This window comes from Oncorhynchus gorbuscha, linkage group LG01, assembly GCF_021184085.1.
Source record: "Oncorhynchus gorbuscha isolate QuinsamMale2020 ecotype Even-year linkage group LG01, OgorEven_v1.0, whole genome shotgun sequence".
NCBI classification, from domain to species: Eukaryota; Metazoa; Chordata; class Actinopteri; order Salmoniformes; family Salmonidae; genus Oncorhynchus; species Oncorhynchus gorbuscha.
The window spans coordinates 14756337-14769920 of NC_060173.1; the positions used below are offsets into that span (position 1 = coordinate 14756337).

A 13584-nucleotide genomic window follows, 5' to 3' on the forward strand; every position below is an offset into this window, starting at 1 on the left:
AAACGAGAAAATAAGAAGCTATATACAGGGTCCGTTCCAATACCATATTTACAATGTGCAAAGACCCTGGAGTGATAGAGGTAAATATTATATGTAGAGGGGTAAGGGGACTAGGCTAGGATATATGATAAACAAAGTAGTAACAACATAAATTATTGTGTGTAGAGTCAGTATAAATGTTTGACTGGGTAGAAGTTACAGGCCTTGGTTTTTCCATTGTTATATTTCAAGGTTGGACATTAACACGTTAGGCACACCGATTGGTGTCAGTATGTTTTACACCTGTGCTGGTTTGTCATCTCGTTAGTCAGAAGGCGTTTCACCTGTGCTGCAGTTGTCTGGCCAGTGCTCCAGTTGTCTTGAGAAATGTGGAGGGAGGGTGAACACCTTTTAGTTGTCGGTCCCTATTTGAGTTCTAAAACAATCCTTGATCTGATCGTCCCTGTTTTTCATTTCGCTCCACTTTTTTTTTTCTGACAGTTTTTAAATTTGGTGTGTTTTTATTTTGTTTGCCACTTCTTGTGCAAATTTAGTGGGTGTCTTTTAAGTTAAAAAAAAAAGTTTTTGTTGCTTTCAGTGGACACCCTCATGTGTCTTTCAGAACCTCTAAAAACAGTCAGTGACTCTTTGTTTTTGATTTTCTTGCTGGAGAATATAACAAAAATGGTGCTCCTCCGGGATCTTGTTTCCCAGGAGTATTTAAAAAAAAAATATATTTTTGTATTTCACCTTTAATTAACCAGGTAGGCTAGTTGAGAACAAGTTCTCATTTGCAACTGCGACCTGGCCAAGATAAAGCATAGCAGTGTGACCAGACAACACAGAATTACACATGGAGTAAACAATTAACAAGTCAATAACACAGTAGAAAAAAATGGGCAGTCTATATACAATGTGTGCAAAAGGCATGAGGAGGTAGGCGAATAATACAATTTTGCAGATTAACACTGGAGTGATAAATGATCAGATGGTCATGTACAGGTAAAGATATTGGTGTGTAAAAGAGCAGAAAAGTAAATAAATAAAAAACAGTGTAAAAACAGTATGGGAATGAGGTAGGTGAAAATGGGTGGGCTATTTACATTTACATTTAAGTCATTTAGCAGACGCTCTTATCCAGAGCGACTTACAAATCTACCAATAGACTATGTACAGCTGCAGCGATCGGTTAGCTGCTCGGATAGCTGATGTTTGAAGTTGGTGAGGGAGATAAAAGTCTCCAACTTCAGCGATTTTTGCAGTTCGTTCCAGTCACAGGCAGCAGAGTACTGGAACGAAAGGCGGCCAAATGAGGTGTTGGCTTTAGGGATGATCAGTGAGCTACACCTGCTGGAGTGCGTGCTACGGATGGGTGTTGCCATCGTGACCAGTGAACTGAGATAAGGCGGAGCTTTACCTAGCATGGACTTGTAGATGACCTGGAGCCAGTGGGTCTGGCGACGAATATGTAGTGAGGGCCAGCCGACTAGAGCATACAAGTCGCAGTGGTGGGTGGTATAAGGTGCTTTAGTGCCAAAACGGATGGCACTGTGATAGACTGCATCCAGTTTGCTGAGTAGAGTGTTGGAAGCCATTTTGTAGATGACATCGCCGAAGTCGAGGATCGGTAGGATAGTCAGTTTTACTAGGGTAAGCTTGGCGGCGTGAGTGAAGGAGGCTTTGTTGCGGAATAGAAAGCCGACTCTTGATTTGATTTTCGATTGGAGATGTTTGATGTGAGTCTGGAAGGAGAGTTTGCAGTCTAGCCAGACACCTAGGTACTTATAGATGTCCACATATTCAAGGTCGGAACCATCCAGGGTGGTGATGCTAGTCGGGCATGCGGGTGCAGGCAGCATTTGGTTTTACTCGCGTTTAAGAGCAGTTGGAGGCCACGGAAGGAGTGCTGTATGGCATTGAAGCTCGTTTGGAGGTTAGATAGCACAGTGTCCAATGACGGGCCGAAAGTATATAGAATGGTGTCATCTGCGTAGAGGTGGATCAGGGAATCGCCCGCAGCAAGAGCAACATCATTGATATATACAGAGAAAAGAGTCGGCCCGAGAATTGAACCCTGTGGCACCCCCATAGAGACTGCCAGAGGACCGGACAGCATGCCCTCCGATTTGACACACTGAACTCTGTCTGCAAAGTAATTGGTGAACCAGGCAAGGCAGTCATCCGAAAAACCGAGGCTATTGAGTCTGCCGATAAGAATATGGTGATTGACAGAGTCGAAAGCCTTGGCGAGGTCGATGAAGACGGCTGCACAGTACTGTCTTTTGTCGATGGCGGTTATGATATCGTTTAGTACCTTGACTGTGGCTGAGGTGCACCCGTGACCGGCTCGGAAACCAGATTGCACAGCGGAGAAGGTACGGTGGGATTCGAGATGGTCAGTGACCTGTTTGTTGACTTGGCTTTCGAAGACCTTAGATAGGCAGGGCAGGATGGATTTAGGTCTATAACAGTTTGGGTCCAGGGTGTCTCCCCCTTAGAAGAGGGGGATGACTGCGGCAGCTTTCCAATCCTTGGGGATCTCAGACGATATGAAAGAGAGGTTGAACAGGCTGGTAATAGTATGGTAGTCGCTCTAATTCCCGACTCTGAGGCTCTGCTGTGCCCATATATTTAAGTGTTCAAAAGACACCTTTGTGGTAGTTTGTGACCCTGAGGGTTATAAGATTGGTGGAATCATTTTGAAAGTTGCATAAACACACACAGGCTAATATACTGCTCTAAAAAATAAAGGGAACACTTAAGCAACACAATGTAACTCCAAGTCAATCACACTTCTGTGAATTCAAACTGTTCACTTAGGAAGCAACACTGATTGACAATACATTTCACATGCTGTTGTGCAAATGGAATAGACAACAGGCAGAAATTATAGGCAATTAGCAAGACACCCCCAATAAAGGAGTGGTTCTGCAGGTGGGGACCACGGACCACTTCTCAGTTCCTATGCTTCCTGGCTGATGTTTTGGTCACTTTTGAATGCTGGCGGTGCTTTCACTCTAGTGGTAGCATGAGACGGAGTCTACAACCAAGTGGCTCAGGTAGTGCAGCTCATCCAGGATGGCACATCAATGCGAGATGTGGCAAGAAGGTTTGCTGTGTCTGTCACCGTAGTGTCCAGAGCATGGAGGCGCTACCAGGAGACAGGCCAGTACATCAGGAGACGTGGAGGAGGCCGTAGGAGGGCAACAACCGAGCAGCAGGACCGCTACCTCCGCCTTTGTGCAAGGAGGAGCAGGAGGAGCACTGCCAGAGCCCTGCAAAATGACCTCCAGCAGGCCACAAATGTGCACGTGTCTGCTCAAACGGTCAGAAACAGACTCCATGAGGGTGGTATGAGGGCCCGACTTCCACAGGTGGGGGTTGTGCTTACAGCCCAACACCGTGCAGGACGTTTGGCATTTGCCAGAGAACACAAAGATTGGCAAATTCGCCACTGGCGCCCTGTGCTCTTCACAGATGAAAGCAGGTTCACACTGAGCACATGTGACAGTCTGTAGAGGCAGTGGAGAATGTTCTGCTGCCTGCAACATCCTCCAGCATGACCGGTTTGGCGGTGGGTCATTTCTTTGGGGGGCCGCACAGCCCTCCATGTGCTCGCCAGAGGTAGCCTGACTGCCATTAGGTACTGAGATGAGATCCTCAGACCCCTTGTGAGACCATATGCTGGTGCGGTTGTCCCTGGGTTCCTCCTAATGCAAGACAATGCTAGACCTCATGTGGCTGGAGTGTGCCAGCAGTTCCTGCAAGAGGAATGCATTGATGCTATGGACTGGCCCGCCCGTTCCCCAGACCTGAATCCAATTGAGCACATCTGGGACATCATATCTCACTCCATCCACCAATGCCACATTGCACCACAGACTGTCCAGGAGTTGGTGGATGCTTTAGTCCAGGTCTGGGAGGAGATCCCTCAGGAGACATTTACATTTAAGTCATTTAGCAGACGCTCTTATCCAGAGCGACTTACACCATCTAGGCACTTCATCAGGAGCATGCCCAGGCATTGTAGGGAGGTCATACATGAACGTGGAGGCCACACACACTACTGAGCCTCATTTTGACTTGTTTTAAGGACATTACATCAAAGTTGGATCAGCCTGTAGTGTGATTTTCCACTTTAATTTTGAGTGTGACTCCAAATCCAGACCTCCATGGGTTGATAAATTTGATTTCCATTGATAATTTTTGTGATTTTGTTGTCAGCACATTCAACTATGTAAAGAAAAGTATTTAATAAGATTATTTCATTCATTCAGATCTAGGATGTGTTATTTTAGTTACATTGTGTTGATTAAGTGTTTCCTTTATTTTTTGAGCAGTGTATATATTTACATTTCATAAAACTGCATTAGCACTTACCTGTCCAGAAGTATGTCCTGTCCTTGCAGAAACAGCTCCTCAGTTCCTGTTTGAATCATAACACTAAAAGATTCCTCAAACAAAAAATCTTTCACTTTTTCACTTTCACTTTAGACTTTGACTTTGCTTTTCCTGATTTATTCGCCATGATTTCTTCAATTAAATCATTGAAAATACAACTTTCCGAAATACTGCTGCGCGTAACAAGCGTCACAGCAACTCCTTTGATAGCCAAGGCGAGAATGGAGTTCGTTACGTGTGCATTTACAAACCAGGAATGGTGGTCCAACCCAAAACCATTACATACTGGTGTTTACCTCAGCTCATTGGCTATCTATCCAGCTAGATTTAAAGAAGATCAGTGGTCATTGGGCAGAAATACAGTCAATCAACGAAGCTTCGCTAAAATTATTTGTGCGCAAAGTAGTCATTGCTCGTTGTCTTCAAATCAGTTCACTTCGGTCAATACTCCCTGTAAAAAAAACTGATTTTTGGCTGTGTTGCAAACATCCAGAGGAATGCACTGAAACCAACCATGACTAGATAAACGATTGTTTACCGTGTGTAATTATGTCGAATGCTCCGTAAAAAATTGATAGAGATGGACTTTCGATTTAGGGTATAAATTTAGGGTATAAAAATGGATTTTATCAAAGAAAATGGCACTTCATTTGATCACTGGGACCCTCGGGAAGAGAAATAAGAGCAAGATATCAGAATATAAGTCATAATTCTACCTTCAGATGTGAATGTGTAAAAACTCTCATGGTGGAAAATGTTTTTGTTGTTGATTGCTCTTCTCAAATAAAAGCATGGGATTTGTTCTCTGTAATAGCTATTTTAAATCGGAAACCGTAGTTTGATTACCAAGATCCTAATCTTTTGAAGGATGTACGACACTTGCATTTTCAAGAATGTTTAATGTTACGACGTTGTATTTTTAGTTAGTCATTCCGAAATTTCCCCTGATGTTGATCCCTGTACGGGGATCGCAGCCATAAAACTTGTTAGGGTCGTAGTTCCGAGGTGGGAACATAAATCAGCTGAAATGTCAAGTGCGCCACGTATAGTTTTTGATAAAACTCAAACTTTCATTAAAATGCACATACAATATACCGAATTAAAGCTACACTCGTTGTGAATCTATCCACCAAGTCAGATTTGTAAAATGCTTTTCGGCGAAAGCATGAGAAGCTATTATCTGATACCATGCACCCTCAAAATACTGCAACGTCACCTAACACGACAGATTTTGCGTTAGCCGGCGCAAACCAAAAACGCTGAAATAAAATATAAAACATTCATTACCTTTGACGAGCTTCTTTCTTGGCACTCCTAGATGTCCCATAAACATCATTTAGGGTATTTTTACGATTAAATCGGTCCATATATAGCCTAGATATCGATCTAAGAATACTGTGTGATAAACGGGAAAAAAATAGCGTTTCATAACGTAACGTCATTTTTTAAAATTCAAAAAGTCGACGATAAACTTTCACAAAACACTTCGAAATACTTTTGTAATGCAACTTTAGGTGTTAGTACACGTTAATAAGTATTCAAATTCATCAGGAGGCGATGTAAATTCTTTAGCTGTCCGTGTCGAAAACATGTCTGAAGAAAGCTCGACCTAAACATCCGGTCGGAAACCGGAGGGAAGTGGCTCCCTTGATTCGGTTAGACCAAGAATCAATTGCGAATCAAATGACAAGACTCTAGACAACGTGTGGAAGCTGTAGGCACTGCAACCTCGGCCTACTTTAATTCGGTTCACTTTGAACAATTCCTTGAAGTCGCGGATGGATATTTTTTCCCATTTTCAGTGATCATATTTTCATGCACTTTTCGATGAAACGCACGTTCTGTTATAGTCACAGCCGTGATTTAACCAGTTTTAGAAACGTCTGAGTGTTTTCCATCCACACATACTAATCATATGCATATACTATATCCCTGGCATGAATAGCAGGGCGCTGAAATGTTGCGCTATTTTTAACAAAAAGCTGCGAAAAGCTGCTTAAATTCTCGACTTCCTTAACATTAACAGGTTTTAAGTGTTAGTCCCATCTTTCATGAAATGAAAGATCCCAGAAAGTTTCCATGCACACAAAGCTTATTTCTCTCAATTTTGTACCCAAATTTGTTTACATCACTGTTGCGAGCATTTCTTTCCCAAGATGATGCATCCACCTGATAGGGGTGGGGTATATCAAGAGGCTGATTAAAGAGCATGATCATTATGCAGGTGCACCTTGAGCTAGGGACAATAAAAGGGCCACTCTCAAATGTGCAGTTTTGTCACACACTATGTCACAGTTGAGGGAGCGTGCAGTTGGCATGCTGACTGCAGGAATGTCCACCAGAGATGTTGTCAGAGATCTAAATATTCCTTTCTCTACCATAAACAACGTTTTAGAGAATTTGTCAGTACGTCCAACCAGCCTCACAACTGCAGACCATGTGTATGAGGTCATGTTGGTGAGAGGTTTGCTGATGTCAACGGGTGAACAGAGTGCCCCGTGGTGGAGGTGGGGTTATAGTATGGGCAGGCATAAGCTACGGACAACTAACACAATTGTAGTTTATCGATGGAAATTTGAATGCACAGAAATATTGTTACGGGATCCTGAGGCCCATTTTTATTTTTTTAAGGTACTGTATCGATGACCAACTGATGCGTATCTGTATTCCCAGTCATGTGAAATCAATAGATTAGGGCCTAATTTATTTAAATTGACTGAAGTGTAACTCCGTAAATCTTTCTTTCACTTAGTTCTTCAAGAGCACACAGCCCTCAGCCAGGGAGTGTTGCAGAATGAGGTGGGTTGGCTATATAGGATTTGTTCTTTGATTTTGTGTGATTTAATTGACTAACTATGAAACAAAATGGCAGAAATACTTTGAAAACAGCTACTGCAGAATGTATTTTACTATATAGTGAATTCAGAAAGTTTTCATACCCCTTGACTTTATCCACATTTGTGTTACGTAGCCTTATTCTAAAATAGATTAAATTAACATTTTCCCTCATTAATCTACAAACAATACCCCATAATGACAAAGCCGAAATAGGTTTTTAGAAATTGCAAATATATTAACAAATAAAGGGATACCTTATTTACAGAAGTATTCAGACCCTTTGTTCTGTTCCATTGATCATCCTTGAGATGTTTCTACAACATTAGTCCACCTGTGGTAAATTCAATTGATTGGACATGATTTGGAAATGCACACACCTGTCTATATAATGAAGGTAGGCCATCATTGTAAATAAGAATGTGTTCTTAAATGACTTGCCTAGTTAAATAAAGCTTAAATAAATATAAGATCCCACAGTTGACAGTGCATGTCAGAGCAAAAACCAAGTTATGAGTTCGAAGGATTTGTCCGTAGAGCTCAGAGACAGGATTGTGTCGAGGCACAGATCTGGGGAAGGGTACCAAACAATTTCTGCAGCATTAAAATATCCCCAAGAACACAGTGGCCTTCATAATTCTTAAATAGAAGACTTTTGGGACCACCAAGCCAAACGGAGCAATCGGAGGAGAAGGGCCTTGGTCAGAGAGGTGACCATGAACCCGATGGTCACTCTGACAGAGCTCCAGAATTCCTCTGTGGAGATGGTTCTCCCATCTCTTCAGCCCCCCGACAATCAGGTCTTTATGGTAGAATGGCCAGACGGAAGCCACTCCTCAGTAAAAGACACATGAAAGCCCGCTTGCCAAAAGGCACCTAAAGTACTCTGACTATGAGAAACAAGAATCTTTGGTCTGATGAAACCAAGATTGAACTTTGCCCTGAATGCCAAGCGTCATGTCTAGAGGAAACCTGGCACCATCCCTACGGTGAAGCATGGTGGTGACAACACCATGCTGTGGGGATGTTTTTCAGCGGCAGAGACTGGGAGACTAGTTAAGATCGAGGAAAAGATGAACGGAGTAAAGTACAGTGAGAACCTTGATGAAAACCTGCCCAGAGCGCTCAGGGGCGAAGGTTCACAACGACCCTAAGCACACAGACAAGACAACTTAGGAGCGGCTTCGGGACAAGTCTCGGAGTGTGCTTGAGTGGCCCAGCTGGAGCTCGGACTTGAATCCAATCTAACATCTCTGGAGAGACCTGAAAATAGCTGTGCAGCGACGCTCCCCATCCAACCTGACTGTGCTTGAGAGGATCTACAGAGAATATTGAGAAACTCTGCAAATACCGGTGTGCGTAATACCCAAGAAAACTCAAAGCTGTAATCGCTGCCAATGGTGCTTCAGCAAAGTACTGAGCAAAGGGTCTGAATACTTGTCTAAATGTGATATTTCAGTAATTATTTTGTGAAGATAACACAATATGATGCCCAGTCACTTTAATATTTCAGCCACTTACTTAGATATAAAGTTTAACACGACCCCTATGTATATCTTGAATTCTGTGTTTTTCATGTAGGAAAAAAATCTAATGCATGAGTAATCTTGCTGCATTTTGTAAATGCAGATCTAAAAAGCTACTTATTGTCATTTCTGCTGGGCATCAGACTCATTTTGTGCTTCAGTTGCACTAAACTGATACACCTAAATATTAGAAATATGATGACCATGCATAGTTTTTGGAAAAACATAGCCTTTTCATTGTAAGCTAATTTATTTGTGTGGCTGCCATCCAAATACCGTTGCACTTCTGTTATCTAATGAAAATGAAGCTATTTTTTGCCGATTGTGTTGCATTAATGTATACTACCTTTCAAAAGTTTGGGATCACTTCGAAATGTCCTTGTTTTTGAAAGAAAATCACTTTTTTTGTCCATTAAAATAACATCAAATTGATCAGAAATACAGTGTAGACATTGTTAATGTTGTAAATGACTATTGTAGCTGGAAACGGCTGGTTTTCTTATGAAATATCTACATAGGTGTACAGAGGCCCGTTATCAGCAACCATCACTCCTGTGTTCCAATGGCATGTTGTTAGCTAATCCAAGTTTGTCATTTTAAAAGGCTAATTGATCATTAGAAAACCCTTTTTCAATTATGTTAGCACAGCTAAAAACTGTTGTCCTGATTTTAAAGAAGCAATACAAACTGGCCTTCTTTAGACTAGTTGAGAGTCCCGGAGCATCAGCGTTTGTGGGTTCGATTACAGGCTCAAAATGTCCAGAAACAAAGAACCTTCTTCTGAAACTCATCAGTCTATTCTTGTTCTGAGAAATGAAGGCTATTCCATGCGAGAAATTGCAAAGAAACTGAAGATCTTGTACAACACTGTGTACTACTCCCTTCACAGAACAACGCAAACAGGCTCTAGCCAGAATAGAAAGAGTGGGAGGCCCCGGTGCACAACTGAGCAAGAGGACAAGTACATTAGTGTCTAGTTTGAGAAACAGACGTCTCACAAGTCTTCAACTGGCAGCTTCATTAAATAGTACCCGCAAAACACCAGTCTCAACATCAACAGTGAAGAGGCGACTCCGGGATGCTGGCTTTCTAGACACAACAATATGCCTGCCCATTCCACAACCCCACCGCCACCATGGAGCTCTCTGTTCACACAACGTCCTACACGTGGTCTGCGTTTGTGAGGCCGGTTGGATGTACTGCCAAATTCTCTAAAACAATGTCTGAAGCAGCTTATGGAAGAGATATTAACTGTCAATTCTCTGGCAACAGTTCTGATGGACATTCCTGCAGTCAGCATGCCAATTGCTCTCCCCCTCTAAACTATGCCATTGTGGTGTTTGACTAGACTGCACATTTTAGAGTGCCCTTTTATTGTCTCGAGCACATGGTGCACCTGCGCAATGATCATGCTTTTTAATATTTACTACACCTGTCAGGTGGATGGATTATCTTGGCAATAATTTCTGGGATCTTTTATTTCAGAGCATTTAAACATGGGAGGAACACTTTACATGTTGCGTTTTTATATTTTTGTTCAGTGTATTTTCTTTGAAGGAAAGCTATAGTTGCATGCCCCTGATCACTCTTGGACCCCCCCACACACACACAGATGTTCAATATAAATATGACACCTGTCAATACACAGCTGGACTCACCTTCTCCCACTTTCTCCCGTTGTGCTATTTTCAAACCCGTGACTGGCTCAACTCTTCTGAGGAACTTTTTAAGCTTGATGATGTAAAATAATGTGACCGGTGAAATGAAGAAGGCGATCTGCTTCATCTTGTAACGCATTTAACTGCAGGTATTTTTTATTTTTTTTCTAGAATGCCCAAAGATAAGGATTTTCAGAAAACAAGTGGCAATTCTGTTATTGCAGCCGGTGAAGATACTGCAAACCTTGGGGCAGCCCAGGGGGTGTTTTGTCTTTGTCTGATGCTTCAGCAACTGGTTACAGTTTGTTAGTACAAGGTGTGGGAATGGGTTGCATGGAAGTTCCTTTTGCATAAGGTGGAACTCGTCTGATCTTGTTTCTGGTTCCGTTGTCTTTGGAGTGAGGCCTAGTCTAACAGGGAGAGGAGGGCGTCTCATTCATTTTCAGAAACAATTTGGATAGAGGGAATGTTGTGCCAAATCCTGTCGTTTGTCAGGAACCCAGAGTAGAGGAACCTGATGGATTATCAGATAATTACCCTAGTGTTCCCAGCGTGTGCCGTTACATGTGCTTTGTCTCAAAGTCTCCGGGAGCAAGTTTAGTGTTGAGGATGTCAGCGATTCCACCATGATCGATCTGTCTGAGACGTCTTTGTGTTCCAGATTTCGATAAACCTCCTGAGTTAAACTCTCATTTGAAAACCCCAAAGGGGAGCGAGTTTGTAGGACCAGAGAAAGGAGGATCCCTAAAGTTGACAGTTTGATGTCTAGGAAGCAGCTGATTGCTGAACAGTCTCCCATCTTCTTGCTGAGATTCATCCAGAGGGGTTCGTGTTTTGTGGGTTACTTTGACAGATGGTGTTCTCGTGAGGAAATGGCTTTCTCGTGCCACTTCTGGGCAAGACGAGTGGCCCAGTGTATCTCAAATTGTTGTTCCAGTTACACTTCGAGAAGAGATACTGAGGTTGGCTCACTATGGTAGTATGGCGGGCCATCTTGGGGTCAACATTACTTATGACTGTATCTTGCATAACTTCTTCTGGCTTGGTCTGAATCAGGATGTTGTGGCTTACTGTTTGACGTAAGACAGGTAAACCAAATCAAGCTGTACCGGTTGCAGCTCTGCAGCTTATTCCTGCTTTTGACAAACATTTCGGAGTCCTGGTGGAATGTGTTGGTCATTTGCCCAACGCAGAGTGGCAATCAGTTTCTCTTGACCATCATGTGCGCTGCCACTCGTTTCCCAGAGACCATTCAACTGAGGAAAATCACAGCTCCTAGTATTGTTAAGGCCTTGGTGAAATTATTTTAAATGTTTGGACATCCGCAGGTTGTGAAGTCAGACCAAGGTTCAAATATAAGCAAGTCCTACAGCAGTTGGGTGTTACCTATTGCCCCTCTATTTCCTACCACTCAGTCTCCAAGTGCTTTTGCGAGATTTAATCAAACTTTGAAGTCTATGTTGAAATCTTACTGCTTTGAGTTTGAGAAAGATTGGGATGGAGGGGTGCCTCTTGTGCTGTTTGCAGCGCGGGTGGTTCTTTTAGGAATCTCGCGGTTTTAGTCAGAATGAGTTTGAGTTCTTTTGAGCTTGCTGAGAGAGTTTGTTGCAGGTGAACACCTTAAATACAAAACCAAATCTGTTAATGCTTTTCAATAGAGATTTCACCCGGTGAGTCACTTTGCCTCTGAGAATCTGGAGAAAGCGCAAACAAAATTGACAGTTTGGTACCATTAAAAGGCCAGAAGCTGCACTTTCGATGTGGGGGCAAGTCCTGGTTGTGTTGCCCATACTGGGGTCACTGTTGCAAGCTCGCTTTTCAAGCCCTTACCCCATAGTGAATTTAAAAATAAATCTGGATTACATCATTGCCACACGGGTGTAGGAAAAAAAACTTCACCCTCTATGATTTGGCAGCAAAATCAGTGGAAACAGGTAGTGATGTTCTGCCTGTGGCCACTGCGGTCACCGTTGACTATAGTCTTCTTCAAGAGCGTGAGGAAAGCCCTATACACCCTGTGCCTGAGGGACGGCTGAGTAACTCAGATTTTAGCATATCAGGGTTTATTCTCAGATGTGCCAACTCCGACAAATGCACTGGAGCATGACTTTTTTTAAAAATTAACCCCCCCCCCTCTTTGGAGGACAGATCTTCTTTTCTACTACATACACATGCATGGTACTTTTTATATTCATCAATCACATAACAATAATACATTACTGAACGTAAGCTCTTGTTAAACCCACCACTCAGCTCATGCCACCTATCACCATAGACCACCCTCGTTTGGTTTCCATATGCCATATATTTTTCAATTATGCTGTGATGTTTTACATACAATATGATTAGAAAGGTTACAAATGTATCCACAGATTATGAGCAAAAGATAACCTTTCCTACAAGTATTATTTATTGACTATGGCTTTCCAAATGGCCCAGCACTGCTATTTGGATGGTTCATTTTAAGTGAATGTTGTGATTTTATATATATATATATATATATATATTTACCATTCCTAACGCTGTGACCAGAAACAAGCTACGTAGGGGCAATGGCAGAATAAATTATCTAGTGATTGTCTTTTCGCAGCAAAATCTACAGAGCTGAGATTGTTGTATGACCTATATATATATATATATATATATATATATATATATATATATATATATATATATATATATATATCATTCTGTTGGTGGCAAGAATTTTGTATAATAATTTACATTTATAAACTCAAGTGTTTAATTGTTTTTTGTATCAGTTCATAAACCATGTGCCATGGAATCGTTACATTGAAAATCTCTTCCCATTTATTTTACAAACTGTATGGCACAGCTAACAACATTTTTGTCCTCAAAGGAAACTGGTATATTTTTCTATTTATGCCAATTCTTTTCAGCCAATTTGTGTCTTTAATATATGGCAGACAAACAGGTTCCCTACCCTCTTCCACTTGCCTCCTCCATTTCAATTCATAGTACCATTAATAAATATAATTTTTTTTAAAAGGTTTCCATAAAGAATGTTTTTTCATTAGTCAGTATATTTTATCAAAGGTGCCAACAAATGAACTACTGCATGACATTGACTTTGGGGAATTCGTCCCAATCAAACATGCCCATCAACTGAATCTTGAAGAGTGAGTTACCCCGAAGTGAGGTTGAGTTCATGCTTGAGCACGGCA

The 13584-nt window shown here is 41.9% G+C and overlaps 1 protein-coding gene across 1 annotated transcript in view; it reads left to right on the forward strand.

Annotated features, from left to right (window-relative positions):
- Nucleotides 1–13584, forward strand: part of tmtc3 (transmembrane O-mannosyltransferase targeting cadherins 3) — a 154191-nt gene that overhangs the window by 13499 nt on the left and 127108 nt on the right. The gene's annotated exons all lie outside the window — the stretch shown is intronic.